Source organism: Paramormyrops kingsleyae, chromosome 18 (genome assembly GCF_048594095.1).
Source record: "Paramormyrops kingsleyae isolate MSU_618 chromosome 18, PKINGS_0.4, whole genome shotgun sequence".
Taxonomy (NCBI): Eukaryota; Metazoa; Chordata; class Actinopteri; order Osteoglossiformes; family Mormyridae; genus Paramormyrops; species Paramormyrops kingsleyae.
The window spans coordinates 2,349,677-2,364,433 of NC_132814.1; the positions used below are offsets into that span (position 1 = coordinate 2,349,677).

At 38.4% G+C, this 14,757-nt stretch overlaps 1 long non-coding RNA gene across 6 annotated transcripts in view; it reads left to right on the forward strand.

Annotated features, from left to right (window-relative positions):
* The window catches only part of LOC140579325 (uncharacterized), a 47,299-nt gene that overhangs the window by 26,105 nt on the left and 6,437 nt on the right, over positions 1–14,757 (forward strand). For 3 of the 6 annotated variants that reach the window (XR_011983421.1, XR_011983420.1, XR_011983419.1), the window contains one exon: positions 1,731–13,131. This is a non-coding gene — a long non-coding RNA (uncharacterized lncRNA). The remainder of the gene's footprint in view (positions 1–1,730; positions 13,132–14,757) is intronic. The other 3 variants (XR_011983422.1, XR_011983424.1, XR_011983423.1) reach the window with 3 other exon arrangements.

The window sequence follows — 14,757 nt, forward strand, 5'->3', positions numbered from 1 at the left end:
TACTTGAGAAAACTTTCTCCTGACCAAATGTCTTGAAGTCCCTTTCTCTGCACAGCATCACCAACTGCATGGGATCAACTGAAGAGCGATTGTGTGGCTGGACCTCACCTAGACTCATGTAAACCCCCAAAACTTTATGTTTTTTCTTCCCTGACCCAAGAGGATTCACAACCTCAAATCCATCCTGGTAAAGGATGATGGACAATGAAGAAGGATTGTCTTTTAACAGAGCATTTTCTTTTACATTTCTTCCATCTGCCACATCCTCTACAACCATGTTGGAAGAGGTATGATTTTTGGATTGGTGATATTGCTCTTTAACACTTGACTGTCTAAGGAGGGATTTTAATGTCTCTTTGATGGAAATGTACTGGCAAAAGCATTCCTTTCCAGCAGCATCACTTCCCAGATAAATCTGGGTGGGTTCAACATAGTCAAAATACTGCTTGTAAAATGTTCTCCTTGTTTTGTCAGATCTGAGTATTCCTTTGTTGTATATTGTGAAGACATCCTCTTTAGAGAGATTTTGAATAATCATTTCTATCTCAGTTTGTGGTATGTCTAGCTCAGAAAGATTGCCCTTCAACTTGTCAAAAACATCTGCCATAGAAGTGCTATGGACATGCTGAAATCCATCAAGAATACACTGTATTGTGCTCGCTGGCAACAGCATCTTGGCTTGCATTTTCAGGTAGAAAAGAGCCAAATTATGTAAAAATGTCTCTTGTTGATTATCACACTCCTCTAGATGATCACATGGAGTTGGAGTCAGATTCTCCTCAGAAGGCTGAGTACAGTCTATATTTTCGGGGAGAGTTGACACCTGAGTTGTTATCACCGGCTTATGTTTCCTGGATAAATGTGTGGCAAAAGATGAGCGCACTCTGAAATGTTTGTGGCAGTCATCATAAGGACAGACAACTTTCTTGCCATCTTTAATATGAAATCTCAAGTGAGTGCATAATGCTGAAAAATTCTCTGCCACATAGAAACATGCCTCAACTCCACAAGCAAGATTTCCTTTAAAATGGGTGTGTTTAGTCTGAGCCCTGCAATAGCGGTGGTTCCTGTGCATATGGGATCTGAATGCAGAAAATGTTTGATAGGAAAAAGGACATTGCTCTATTCCACATGTGAATCGATAATTAGCTGTGTGCTGATGTTTCTTCGTATGATAACAAAATTGTCTTAATTCTGAACTACAAACACCACAAAATTTACACCTGTACATGGCTGCATGTGTCTGAATTTGACTTAACTTTTAATTTGCAAAGAGCATGGCAACAACACAGTGACTGAAAAACATCTCAATCTATTTTCTGTTTGTTCTATTATTAAAGAAGGGATCTACATTGCTTGGGTTGTATCAAAAAATGGGAAAAAGTTAAAAGAAAAACTATCTATAGATCAATGTTATTAACTTAAACCATGCAGACCCTGAAACACTGGAGGAAAAATTTTGGAGGGTCTGTCAAGCTGACGTTAAACCCCTTAACAATGGCACTGCAACTAACTGCGACTAATTTACAGACCACTACACTGTCTTGCTTTTTAAATGGAACCTATGAAACAATAAACCACAGTTGAGATTAGAGCAGGCTAACCTGCATGAGAAACTTCAAAACTGGGTTAGATTGTTTTAGCAGTCTTTAAATTTCCAAAAAATGTTGTCTACCTTTATTCTCACTAAATATGTCTTTTTACCTGCTGTTTTGTCTTGTCTCTCAAAGAACTGAGGCTACATCACACTGTCAGCGCGGCCAGCAAGGGCAGGAGGACAGCAATGCACCACACTGGGCGGGAAAAGACAGAGAGACAATTGTTAATTTAATGTTGCATTTATTTAACCCTTGAAAAATATATTTACATAAGTAAATAAAAGAAAAACACACACAACCCATCTTTTCCAGAATAATTCAACTAATTGCTCTTTTGACCAACCTAACACAGACGTTACATGGTTTTCCTATGAAAAAGACCCTGGAAGACGTTGTATTAAAGGAAAAAAACATGCTCCCCTTCCCACTTAAAAAAATAATAAATATTAAACTTAGGTTGGAGTTCCTCGCGCCACCAACCTAATGTTATATTAACTTTTTAATGTTGTGTACTGCAGCTCACACAAAATTAAATAAAGCAGGCTAACCTACATGAGCAAGCTCAAAACTGGATAAGATTGTTTTAGCAGTCTCTAAATTTCCAAAAAAAAGTTGTCTTTCTTTATTCTCATTAAATGTGTATTTTTACCTGCTGCTTTGTCTTGTCTTTCAAAGAGCTGAAGCCAAATGTCCCACTGTTAGCGTGGCCAGCTTTTCAATACAATGCACCACACTCGGCGGGAAAAAGACAAAGACTGTCGTTGCGCCTGTGTTCCTCGCCCCTCTCCGTGGAAAATACATTTCTAAATATATATTTAAATAAGAAAAGAAAAAAACACACACAACCTATTTTTTCCAGAATAATTCAGCTAATGTGCTATCTCGACCAAGCTGAAGCTAACACCGATTTTAAGCTCCCCCTCCCCGCACACAAAAAAAAATATATATGCTCTTAAAAATTAATAAACGAGTATGTTAGGTAGGAGAGTTCTTTGCATTACCTTATGACGTCCCGTTTGCAGTTTCCACACAGAGGTCCAACAATAACGAGGTGCAAAATCTTTTGTCCTCTCGAGCATATCGTAACGAAGAGTTAACAAAGTTAACCTGTCTTTCCTCTCCTGTCCAATATTCTCCACTGACTGAAGTTCGCAATTCTGCGTCTTTTTTAAATAACTTTATTCACTACTTGTCACAAGTACAAAATTACACAAAAACAGACAGCAGCAACAACCTAAGTGAAATCCAACAACAGAATAGTGGCAAGTAAAAAAATTAACAAAAGGAAGTGTGAATCTTGTTCAGGGTTAATCAGAGATAACTGATGGAGATGCAGCAATGTGAATTCTGCTTTTTTTATTTGTAGTTAACCTTGTAGTCTTTACATATGAATGGAAGTCAATTAAGAAAACACAGAATTTTGGGAGAGATTTGGAGAACCTTGCTTTATAAAATTTCCCTACAAGGAGGCCTTTCTGCATTCTTTTCCCTGTCCCCAGGAGCAGCTGTCACTTGAATTGATCTCTATGGCAATGCAGTGCCAAGCGCACATTTGCAGCAGCTGTGCATGTGCATACAACTGCATGCAGTAGATTAGATGATCAGAATTCTTGAACCTTACACACAGGCAAGTCCCCTAAAAAGTCAAAACCATAATACTTTCACTGGTATCATACTGACAAATGGCACTAGCTTGGAGGAAAATCTGGAAATGGTTGGCAGTGAAAGAGTTAAAATGTAATGCACTATTGCAACCAACCACTGAAAGAGTAAAAATACACAAACAGTATGATGAACCATTCAAATCACATAATACAGTAGCACTACTGCTAATGTGTTAACGGTAGGTATAACTACTACCGCAATTTTTAAAAATACAGTAAGTTACTGTAAATAACCTTAATATACCCATAATGCAAAGCAAATTACAGTAATTAGCTGTAGAAATGTTTTCAGGTAAGTTACTGGGCATTTTGTGGTATTTTACTGTGAAAAATACAGCAAAGGTTAACAGTGTAGGAATGGCTAAAGAATGATATATTAGGATAAGGTTGGTTAGCAATGGGTAAGGTAGAATAGCATAAGGTAGGATGGGAATGGGTAAGGAAGAATAGCATAAGGTAGGATAGTGTCGCCTATGGCTTACTCACTGGGGGCTTTGGGTGGGGATGCTGTAAAGCGCTTTGAGACGATGTAATGTTGTCATAATGCACTATAGAAAAATATATTTGTTACCCGTTGTTGTTGAATGGGTAAGATAAGATAGAAAAGCATAAGGTAGGATAGGAATGGCTAAAGAATGATAGATTAGGATAAGGTTGGATAGGAATGGGTAAGGTAGAATAGCATAAGGTAGGATAGGAATTGGTAAGGAATAATAGACTAGGATAAGGTAGGATAGGAATCGGTAAGTTAGAATAGCATAAGGTAGGATAGGAATTGCTAAGGCAAGATAGGAAAGGATGAGGATGGATAGGAATGGGTTAGGCAAGATAGAATAGGATAAGGTAGGATAGGAATGGCTGAGATAGGAACGGCTAAGATAAGAGAATAGCATAAGGTAGGATAGGAATGGCTATGGCAAGATTGGAAAGGATGAGGAAGGATAGAAATGGGTTAGGGAAGATAGAAAAGGATAAGGTAGGATAGGAATGGGTAAGGTAAGATAGAATAGGATAAGGTAGGAAAGGAACGGATAAGATAGAATCGCATAAGGTAGGATAGTGTCGCCTATGGCTTACTCACTGGGAGCTTTGGGTGGGGATGTTGTAAAGCGCTTTGAGACGCTGTAATGTTGTCAAAATGCACTATAAAAAATAAATTTGTTATTCGTTGTTGTTGAATGCGTAAGGTAAGATAGCAATGCATAAAGTAGGACAGGAATGGCTAAAGAATGATAGCTTAGCATAAGGTTGGATAGCAATGGCTAAGGTAGAATAGCATAAGGTAGGTTAGGAATGGCTAAAGTAGAATACCATAAGGTAGGATAGGAATGGGTAAGTTAGAATAGCATAAGGTAGGATAGGAATGGCTAAGGAATGATAGGTTAGGATAAGGTAGGATTGGAATGGCTAAGATAAGTTAGTCTTGGATGAGGTAGGTTAGGAACAGATAAAATACCGGTGGATAAGATAGGATAGGAATCCCTAAGATAAGGTTGAATTTGATAAGGTAGGATAGGAATGGCTGAGATAGGAACAGCTAAGATAAGAGAATAGCATAAGGTAGGATAGGAATGGCTAAGGCAAGATAGGATAGGATGAGGAAGGATAGTAATGGGTAAGGTAAGATAGAATAGGATAAGGTAGGAAAGGAACGGATAAGATAGAATAGCATAAGGTAGGGTAGTGTCGCCTATGGCTTACTCACTGGGGGCTTTGGGTGGGGATGCTGTAAAGCGCTTTGAGACGATGTAATGTTGTCATAATGCACTATAGAAAAATATATTTGTTACCCGTTGTTGTTGAATGGGTAAGATAAGATAGAAAAGCATAAGGTAGGATAGGAATGGCTAAAGAATGATAGATTAGGATAAGGTTGGATAGGAATGGGTAAGGTAGAATAGCATAAGGTAGGGTAGGAATGGGTAAGGTAGAATAGCTTAATGTAGGATAGGAATGGCTAAAGAATGATATATTAGGATAAGGTTGGATAGGAATGGGTAAGGTAGAATAGCATAAGGTAGGTTAGGAATGGGTAAAGTAGAATAGCATAAGGTAGGATAGGAATGGGTGAGTTAGAATAGCATAAGGTAGGATAGGAATGGCTAAGGAATGATAGATTATGATAAGGTAGGATAGGAATGGCTAAGGAATGATAGATTATGATAATGTAGGATAGGAATGGCTAAGATAAGTTAGACTTGGATGACGTAGGATAGGAATGGATAAGATACCGGTGGATGAGATAGGATAGGAATCTCTAAGATAAGGTTGAATTGGATAAGGTAGGATAGGAATGGCTGAGATAGGAACGGCTAAGATAAGAGAATAGCATAAGGTAGGATAGGAATGGCTAAGGCAAGATAGAATAGGATAAGGTAGGATAGGAATGGGTAAGGTAGGATAGAATAGGATAAGGTAGGATAGGAAGGGATAAGATAGAATAGCATAAGGTAGGGTAGTGTCGCCTATGGCTTACTCACTGGGGGCTTTGGGTGGGGATGCTGTAAAGCGCATTGAGACGATGTAATGTTGTCATAATGCACTATAGAGAAATAAATTTGTTACCCGTTGTTGTTGAATGGGTAAGATAAGATAGAAAAGCATAAGGTAGGATAGGAATGGCTAAAGAATGATAGATTAGAATAAGGTTGGATAGGAATGGGTAAGGTAGAATAGCATAAGGTAGGGTAGGAATGGGTAAGGTAGAATAGCATAAGGTAGGATAGGAATGGCTAAAGAATGATATATTAGGATAAGGTTGGTTAGGAATGGGTAAGGTAGAATAGCATAAGGTAGGATGGGAATGGGTAAGGAAGAATAGCATAAGGTAGGATAGGAATGGGTGAGGTAGAATAGCATATGGTAGGATAGCAATGGTTAAGGAATAATAGACTAGGATAAGGTAGGATAGGAATCGGTAAGTTAGAATAGCATATGGTAGGATAGGAATGGCTAAGGAATGATAGATTAGGATAAGGTAGGATAGGAATGGCTAAGATAAGTTAGACTTGGATGAGGTAGGATAGGAATGGATAAGATACCGGTGGATGAGATAGGATAGGAATCTCTAAGATAAGGTTGAATTGGATAAGGTAGGATAGGAATGGCTGAGATAGGAACGGCTAAGATAAGAGAATAGCATAAGGTAGGATAGGAATGGCTAAGGCAAGATAGAATAGGATAAGGTAGGATAGGAATGGGTAAGGTAAGATAGAATAGGATAAGGTAGGAAAGGAACGGATAAGATAGAATAGCATAAGGTAGGGTAGTGTTGCCTATGGCTTACTCACTGGGGGCTTTGGGTGGGGATGCTGTAAAGCGCATTGAGACGATGTAATGTTGTCATAATGCACTATAGAGAAATAAATTTGTTACCCGTTGTTGTTGAATGGGTAAGATAAGATAGAAAAGCATAAGGTAGGATAGGAATGGCTAAAGAATGATAGATTAGAATAAGGTTGGATAGGAATGGGTAAGGTAGAATAGCATAAGATAGGGTAGGAATGGGTAAGGTGGAATAGCATAAGGTAGGATAGGAATGGCTAAAGAATGATATATTAGGATAAGGTTGGTTAGGAATGGGTAAGGTAGAATAGCATAAGGTAGGATGGGAATCGGTAAGGAAGAATAGCATAAGGTAGGATAGGAATGGGTGAGGTAGAATAGCATATGGTAGGATAGCAATGGTTAAGGAATAATAGACTAGGATAAGGTAGGATAGGAATGGCTGAGATAGGAACGGCTAAGATAAGAGAATAGCATAAGGTAGGATAGGAATGGCTAAGGCAAGATTGGAAAGGATGAGGAAGGATAGGAATGGGTTAGGCAAGATAGAATAGGATAAGGTAGGATAGGAATGGGTAAGGTAAGATAGAATAGGATAAGTTAGGAAAGTAACGGATAAGATAGAATCGCATAAGGTAGGATAGTGTCGCCTATGGCTTACTCACTGGGGGCTTTGGGTGGCGATGCTGTAAAGCGCTTTGAGACGATGTAATGTTGTCAAAATGCACTATAAAAAAATTAATTTGTTATTCGTTGTTGTTGAATGGGTAAGGTAAGATAGAAAAGCATAAAGTAGGACAGGAATGGCTAAAGAATGATAGCTTAGCATAAGGTAGGTTAGGAATGGCTAAAGTAGAATAGCATAAAGTAGGATAGGAATGGGTAAGTTAGAATAGCATAAGGTAGGATAGGAATGGGTAAGTTAGAATAGCATAAGGTAGGATAGGAATGGCTAAGGAATGATAGATTAGGATAAGGTAGGATAGGAATGGCTATGATAAGTTAGACTTGGATGAGGTAGGATTGGAACGGATAAGATACCGGTGGATAAGATAGGATAGGAATCTCTAAGATAAGGTTGAATTGGATAAGGTAGGATAGGAATGGCTGAGATAGGAACGGCTAAGATAAGAGAATAGCATAAGGTAGGATAGGAATGGCTAAGGCAAGATAGGAAAGGATGAGGAAGGATAGTAATGGGTAAGGTAAGATAGAATAAGATAAGGTAGGAAAGGAACGGATAAGATAGAATAGCATAAGATAGAGTAGTGTCGCCTATGGCTTACTCACTGGGGGCTTTGGGTGGGGATGCTGTAAAGCGCTTTGAGACGATGTAATGTTGTCATAATGCACTATAGAAAAATATATTTGTTACCCGTTGTTGTTGAATGGGTAAGATAAGATAGAAAAGCATAAGGTAGGATAGGAATGGCTAAAGAATGATAGATTAGGATAAGGTTGGATAGGAATGGGTAAGGTAGAATAGCATAAGGTAGGGTAGGAATGGGTAAGGTAGAATAGCTTAATGTAGGATAGGAATGGCTAAAGAATGATATATTAGGATAAGGTTGGATAGGAATGGGTAAGGTAGAATAGCATAAGGTAGGTTAGGAATGGGTAAAGTAGAATAGCATAAGGTAGGATAGGAATGGGTGAGTTAGAATAGCATAAGGTAGGATAGGAATGGCTAAGGAATGATAGATTATGATAAGGTAGGATAGGAATGGCTAAGGAATGATAGATTATGATAATGTAGGATAGGAATGGCTAAGATAAGTTAGACTTGGATGACGTAGGATAGGAATGGATAAGATACCGGTGGATGAGATAGGATAGGAATCTCTAAGATAAGGTTGAATTGGATAAGGTAGGATAGGAATGGCTGAGATAGGAACGGCTAAGATAAGAGAATAGCATAAGGTAGGATAGGAATGGCTAAGGCAAGATAGAATAGGATAAGGTAGGATAGGAATGGGTAAGGTAAGATAGAATAGGATAAGGTAGGATAGGAAGGGATAAGATAGAATAGCATAAGGTAGGGTAGTGTCGCCTATGGCTTACTCACTGGGGGCTTTGGGTGGGGATGCTGTAAAGCGCATTGAGACGATGTAATGTTGTCATAATGCAGTATAGAGAAATAAATTTGTTACCCGTTGTTGTTGAATGGGTAAGATAAGATAGAAAAGCATAAGGTAGGATAGGAATGGCTAAAGAATGATAGATTAGAATAAGGTTGGATAGGAATGGGTAAGGTAGAATAGCATAAGGTAGGGTAGGAATGGGTAAGGTAGAATAGCATAAGGTAGGATTGGAATGGCTAAAGAATGATATATTAGGATAAGGTTGGTTAGGAATGGGTAAGGTAGAATAGCATAAGGTAGGATGGGAATGGGTAAGGAAGAATAGCATAAGGTAGGATAGGAATGGGTGAGGTAGAATAGCATATGGTAGGATAGCAATGGTTAAGGAATAATAGACTAGGATAAGGTAGGATAGGAATCGGTAAGTTAGAATAGCATATGGTAGGATAGGAATGGCTAAGGAATGATAGATTAGGATAAGGTAGGATAGGAATGGCTAAGATAAGTTAGACTTGGATGAGGTAGGATAGGAATGGATAAGATACCGGTGGATGAGATAGGATAGGAATCTCTAAGATAAGGTTGAATTGGATAAGGTAGGATAGGAATGGCTGAGATAGGAACGGCTAAGATAAGAGAATAGCATAAGGTAGGATAGGAATGGCTAAGGCAAGATAGAATAGGATAAGGTAGGATAGGAATGGGTAAGGTAAGATAGAATAGGATAAGGTAGGAAAGGAACGGATAAGATAGAATAGCATAAGGTAGGGTAGTGTCGCCTATGGCTTACTCACTGGGGGCTTTGGGTGGGGATGCTGTAAAGCGCATTGAGACGATGTAATGTTGTCATAATGCACTATAGAGAAATAAATTTGTTACCCGTTGTTGTTGAATGGGTAAGATAAGATAGAAAAGCATAAGGTAGGATAGGAATGGCTAAAGAATGATAGATTAGAATAAGGTTGGATAGGAATGGGTAAGGTAGAATAGCATAAGATAGGGTAGGAATGGGTAAGGTGGAATAGCATAAGGTAGGATAGGAATGGCTAAAGAATGATATATTAGGATAAGGTTGGTTAGGAATGGGTAAGGTAGAATAGCATAAGGTAGGATGGGAATCGGTAAGGAAGAATAGCATAAGGTAGGATAGGAATGGGTGAGGTAGAATAGCATATGGTAGGATAGCAATGGTTAAGGAATAATAGACTAGGATAAGGTAGGATAGGAATCGGTAAGTTAGAATAGCATAAGGTAGGATAGGAATGGCTAAGGAATGATAGATTAGGATAAGGTAGGATAGGAATGGCTAAGATAAGTTAGACTTGGATGAGGTAGGATAGGAATGGATAAGATACCGGTGGATGAGATAGGATAGGAATCTCTAAGATAAGGTTGAATTGGATAAGGTAGGATAGGAATGGCTGAGATAGGAACGGCTAAGATAAGAGAATAGCATAAGGTAGGATAGGAATGGCTAAGGCAAGATAGAATAGGATAAGGTAGGATAGGAATGGGTAAGGTAAGATAGAATAGGATAAGGTAGGAAAGGAACGGATAAGATAGAATAGCATAAGGTAGGGTAGTGCCGCCTATGGCTTACTCACTGGGGGCTTTGGGTGGGGATGCTGTAAAGCGCATTGAGACGATGTAATGTTGTCATAATGCACTATAGAGAAATAAATTTGTTACCCGTTGTTGTTGAATGGGTAAGATAAGATAGAAAAGCTTAAGGTAGGATAGGAATGGCTAAAGAATGATAGAGTAGAATAAGGTTGGATAGGAATGGGTAAGGTAGAATAGCATAAGGTAGGGTAGGAATGGGTAAGGTAGAATAGCACAAGGTAGGATAGGAATGGCTAAAGAATGATATATTAGGATAAGGTTGGTTAGCAATGGGTAAGGTAGAATAGCATAATGTAGGATGGGAATGGGTAAGGAAGAATAGCATAAGGTAGGGTAGGAATGGGTGAGGTAGAATAGCATATGGTGGGATAGCAATGGTTAAGGAATGATAGATTAGGATAAGGTAGGATAGGAATGGCTGAGATAGGAACGGCTAAGATAAGAGAATAGCATAAGGTAGGATAGGAATGGCTAAGGCAAGATTGGAAAGGATGAGGAAGGATAGGAATGGGTTAGGCAAGATAGAATAGGATAAGGTAGGATAGGAATCGGTAAGTTAGAATAGCATAAGGTAGGATAGGAATTGCTAAGGAATGATAGATTAGGATAAGGTAGGATAGGAATGGCTGAGATAAGAGAATAGCATACGGTAGGATAGGAATGGCTAAGGCAAGATAGGAAAGGATGAGGAAGGATAGTAATGGGTAAGGTAAGATAGAATAGGATAAGATAGGAAAGGAACGGATAAGATAGGAACGGCTAAGATAAGACAGTAGCATAAGGTAGGATAGGAATGGCTAAGGTAAGATAGAATAGCATAAGGTAGGATAGGAATGCCTAAGGTAAGATAGAATAGCATAAGGTAGGATAGGAATGGCTAAGGCAAGATAGGAAAGGATGGGGATGGATAGGAATGGGTTAGGCAAGATAGAATAGGATAAGGTAGGATAGGAATGGCTAAGGCAAGATAGAAAAGGATAAGGTAGGATAGGAATGGGTAAGGTAAGATAGAATAGGATATGGTAGGAAAGGAACGGATATGATAGAATCGCATAAGGTAGGATAGTGTCGCCTATGGCTTACTCACTGGGAGCTTTGGGTGAGGATGCTGTAAAGCGCTTTGAGACGATGTAATGTTGTCAAAATGCACTATAAAAAAATACATTTGTTATTCGTTGTTGTTGAATGGGTAAGGTAAGATAGAAAAGCATAAAGTAGGACAGGAATGGCTAAAGAATGATAGCTTAGCATAAGTTTATATAGCAATGGCTAAGGTAGAATAGCATAAGGTAGGTTAGGAATGGGTAAAGTAGAATAGCATAAGGTAGGATAGGAATGGCTAAGGAATGATAGATTAGGATAAGGTAGGATAGGAATGGCTAAGATAAGTTAGACTTGGATGAGGTAGGATAGGAATGGATAAGATACCGGTGGATGAGATAGGATAGGAATCTCTAAGATAAGGTTGAATTGGATAAGATAGAATACCATACGGTAGGATAGTAATGGCTAAGGTAGAATAGCAAAAGGTAGGATAGGAATGGCTAAGATTAGATAGAATAGGATAAGGTAGGATAGGAATGGGTGAGGTAGAATAGCATAAAGTAGGATGGGAATGGCTAAGATAAGATTGAATAGGATAAGGTAGGATAGGAATGGGTAAGATATGTTAGAATTGGATGAGGTAGGATAGGAACGGATAAGATACCGGTGGATAAGATAGGATATGAATCTCTAAGATAAGGTTGAATTGGATAAGGTAGGATAGGAATGGCTGAGATAGGAACGGCTAAGATAAGAGAATAGCATAAGGTTGGATAGGAATGGGTAAGGTAGAATAGCATAAGGTAGGGTAGGAATGGTTAAGGAAAAATAGACTAGGATAAGGTAGGATAGGAATCGGCAAGTTAAAATAGCATAAGGTAGGATTGGAATGGCTAAGATTAGTTAGTCTTGGATGAGGTAGGTTAGGAATGGCTGAGATAGGAACGGCTAAGATAAGAGAATAGCATAAGGTAGGATAGGAATGGCTAAGGCAAGATAGGAAAGGATGAGGATGGATAGGAATGGGTTAGGCAAAATAGAATAGGATAAGGTAGGATAGGAATGGCTAAGGCAAGATAGAAAAGGATAAGGTAGGATAGGAATGGGTAAGGTAAGATAGAATAGGATAAGGTAGGAAAGGAACGGATAAGATAGAATAGCATAAGGTAGGGTAGTGTCGCCTATGGCTTATTCACTGGGGGCTTTGGGTGGGGATGCTGTAAAGCGCATTGAGACAATGTAATGTTGTCATAATGCACTATAGAAAAATATATTTGTTACCCGTTGTTGTTGAATGGGTAAGATAAGATAGAAAAGCATAAGGTACGATAGGAATGGCTAAAGAATGATAGATTAGGATAAGGTTGGATAGGAATGGGTAAGGTAGAATAGCATAAGGTAGGATAGGAATGGGTAAGGTAGAATCGCATAAGGTAGGATAGTGTCGCCTATGGCTTACTCACTGGGAGCTTTGGGTGGGGATGTTGTAAAGCGCTTTGAGACGCTGTAATGTTGTCAAAATGCACTATAAAAAAATAAATTTGTTATTCGTTGTTGTTGAATGCGTAAGGTAAGATAGCAATGGATAAAGTAGGACAGGAATGGCTAAAGAATGATAGCTTAGCATAAGGTAGGTTAGGAATGGCTAAAGTAGAATAGCATAAAGTAGGATAGGAATGGGTAAGATAAGAGAATAGCATAAGGTAGAACAGGAATGGCTAAGGCAAGATAGAATAGAATAGGATAAGATAGTATACGAATGGGTAAGATTGGAACGGCTAAGATAAGAGAATAGCATAAGGTAGCATAGTAATGGCTAAGATAGAATAGCATAAGGTAGGATAGGAATAGCTAAGGTAAGATAGAATAGAATATATATATTAAAATCGTCACACAGTAGAAAACTTCTATGCCTGTGTTATTTTGCAAAGCAAGTTCTTCATTGCAACAATGCAGACTTTTACAAAAGACTTATCACAAAACAGTTATATTTGTATAATTTATGTATGCCAAATGCACATCCCAGTAACATAAATCTCAATTCGGGGCGCAGTTCTGATAATAGGGACAAAGCAGTCGTGGGGATAATCTACAGTACACGGAGGTCTTTGTCTCAGCCTCTCCGTTAAACTATATGTTTACGGAACCTTTTACACCTTAATTTCTGCTTAATTATTATTTTATTTTTATTTATTTATTTTATTATTATTATTATTTTTTTTTTTATAATACTTATGAGCTCATTTATTTGATATTCTTAACTTGTCAGATTTCTAATTTCACACTCGGCACACTCGTCCAAACCACAAACCTTACACATTCATACCGTGCACGTTACATTCATAGCAACCTTATTTTGCAGCCTAACTTCCTTAGTAACCATCAGACATCATGCTTGGTGGTAATTTTCCACTACATTGGTAAGGTAAGATAGAATAGGATAAGGTAGGAAAGGAACGGATAAAATAGAATAGCATAAGGTAGGGTAGTGTCGCCTATGGCTTACTCACTGGGGGCTTTGGGTGGGGATGCTGTAAAGCGCTTTGAGACGATGTAATGTTGTCATAATGCACTATAGAAAAATATATTTGTTACCCGTTGTTGTTGAATGGGTAAGATAAGATAGAAAAGCATAAGGTAGGATAGGAATGGCTAAAGAATGATAGATTAGGATAAGGTTGGATAGGAATGGGTAAGGTAGAATAGCATAAGGTAGGGTAGGAATGGGTAAGGTAGAATAGCTTAATGTAGGATAGGAATGGCTAAAGAATGATATATTAGGATAAGGTTGGATAGGAATGGGTAAGGTAGAATAGCATAAGGTAGGTTAGGAATGGGTAAAGTAGAATAGCATAAGGTAGGATAGGAATGGGTGAGTTAGAATAGCATAAGGTAGGATAGTGTCGCCTATGGCTTACTCACTGGGGGCTTTGGGTGGGGATGCTGTAAAGCGCATTGAGACGATGTAATGTTGTCATAATGCACTATAGAGAAATAAATTTGTTACCCGTTGTTGTTGAATGGGTAAGATAAGATAGAAAAGCATAAGGTAGGATAGGAATGGCTAAAGAATGATAGATTAGAATAAGGTTGGATAGGAATGGGTAAGGTAGAATAGCATAAGGTAGGGTAGGAATGGGTAAGGTAGAATAGCATAAGGTAGGATAGGAATGGCTAAAGAATGATATATTAGGATAAGGTTGGTTAGGAATGGGTAAGGTAGAATAGCATAAGGTAGGATGGGAATGGGTAAGGAAGAATAGCATAAGGTAGGATAGGAATGGGTGAGGTAGAATAGCATATGGTAGGATAGCAATGGTTAAGGAATAATAGACTAGGATAAGGTAGGATAGGAATCGGTAAGTTAGAATAGCATATGGTAGGATAGGAATGGCTAAGGAATGATAGATTAGGATAAGGTAGGATAGGAATGGCTAAGATAAGTTAGACTTGGATGAGGTA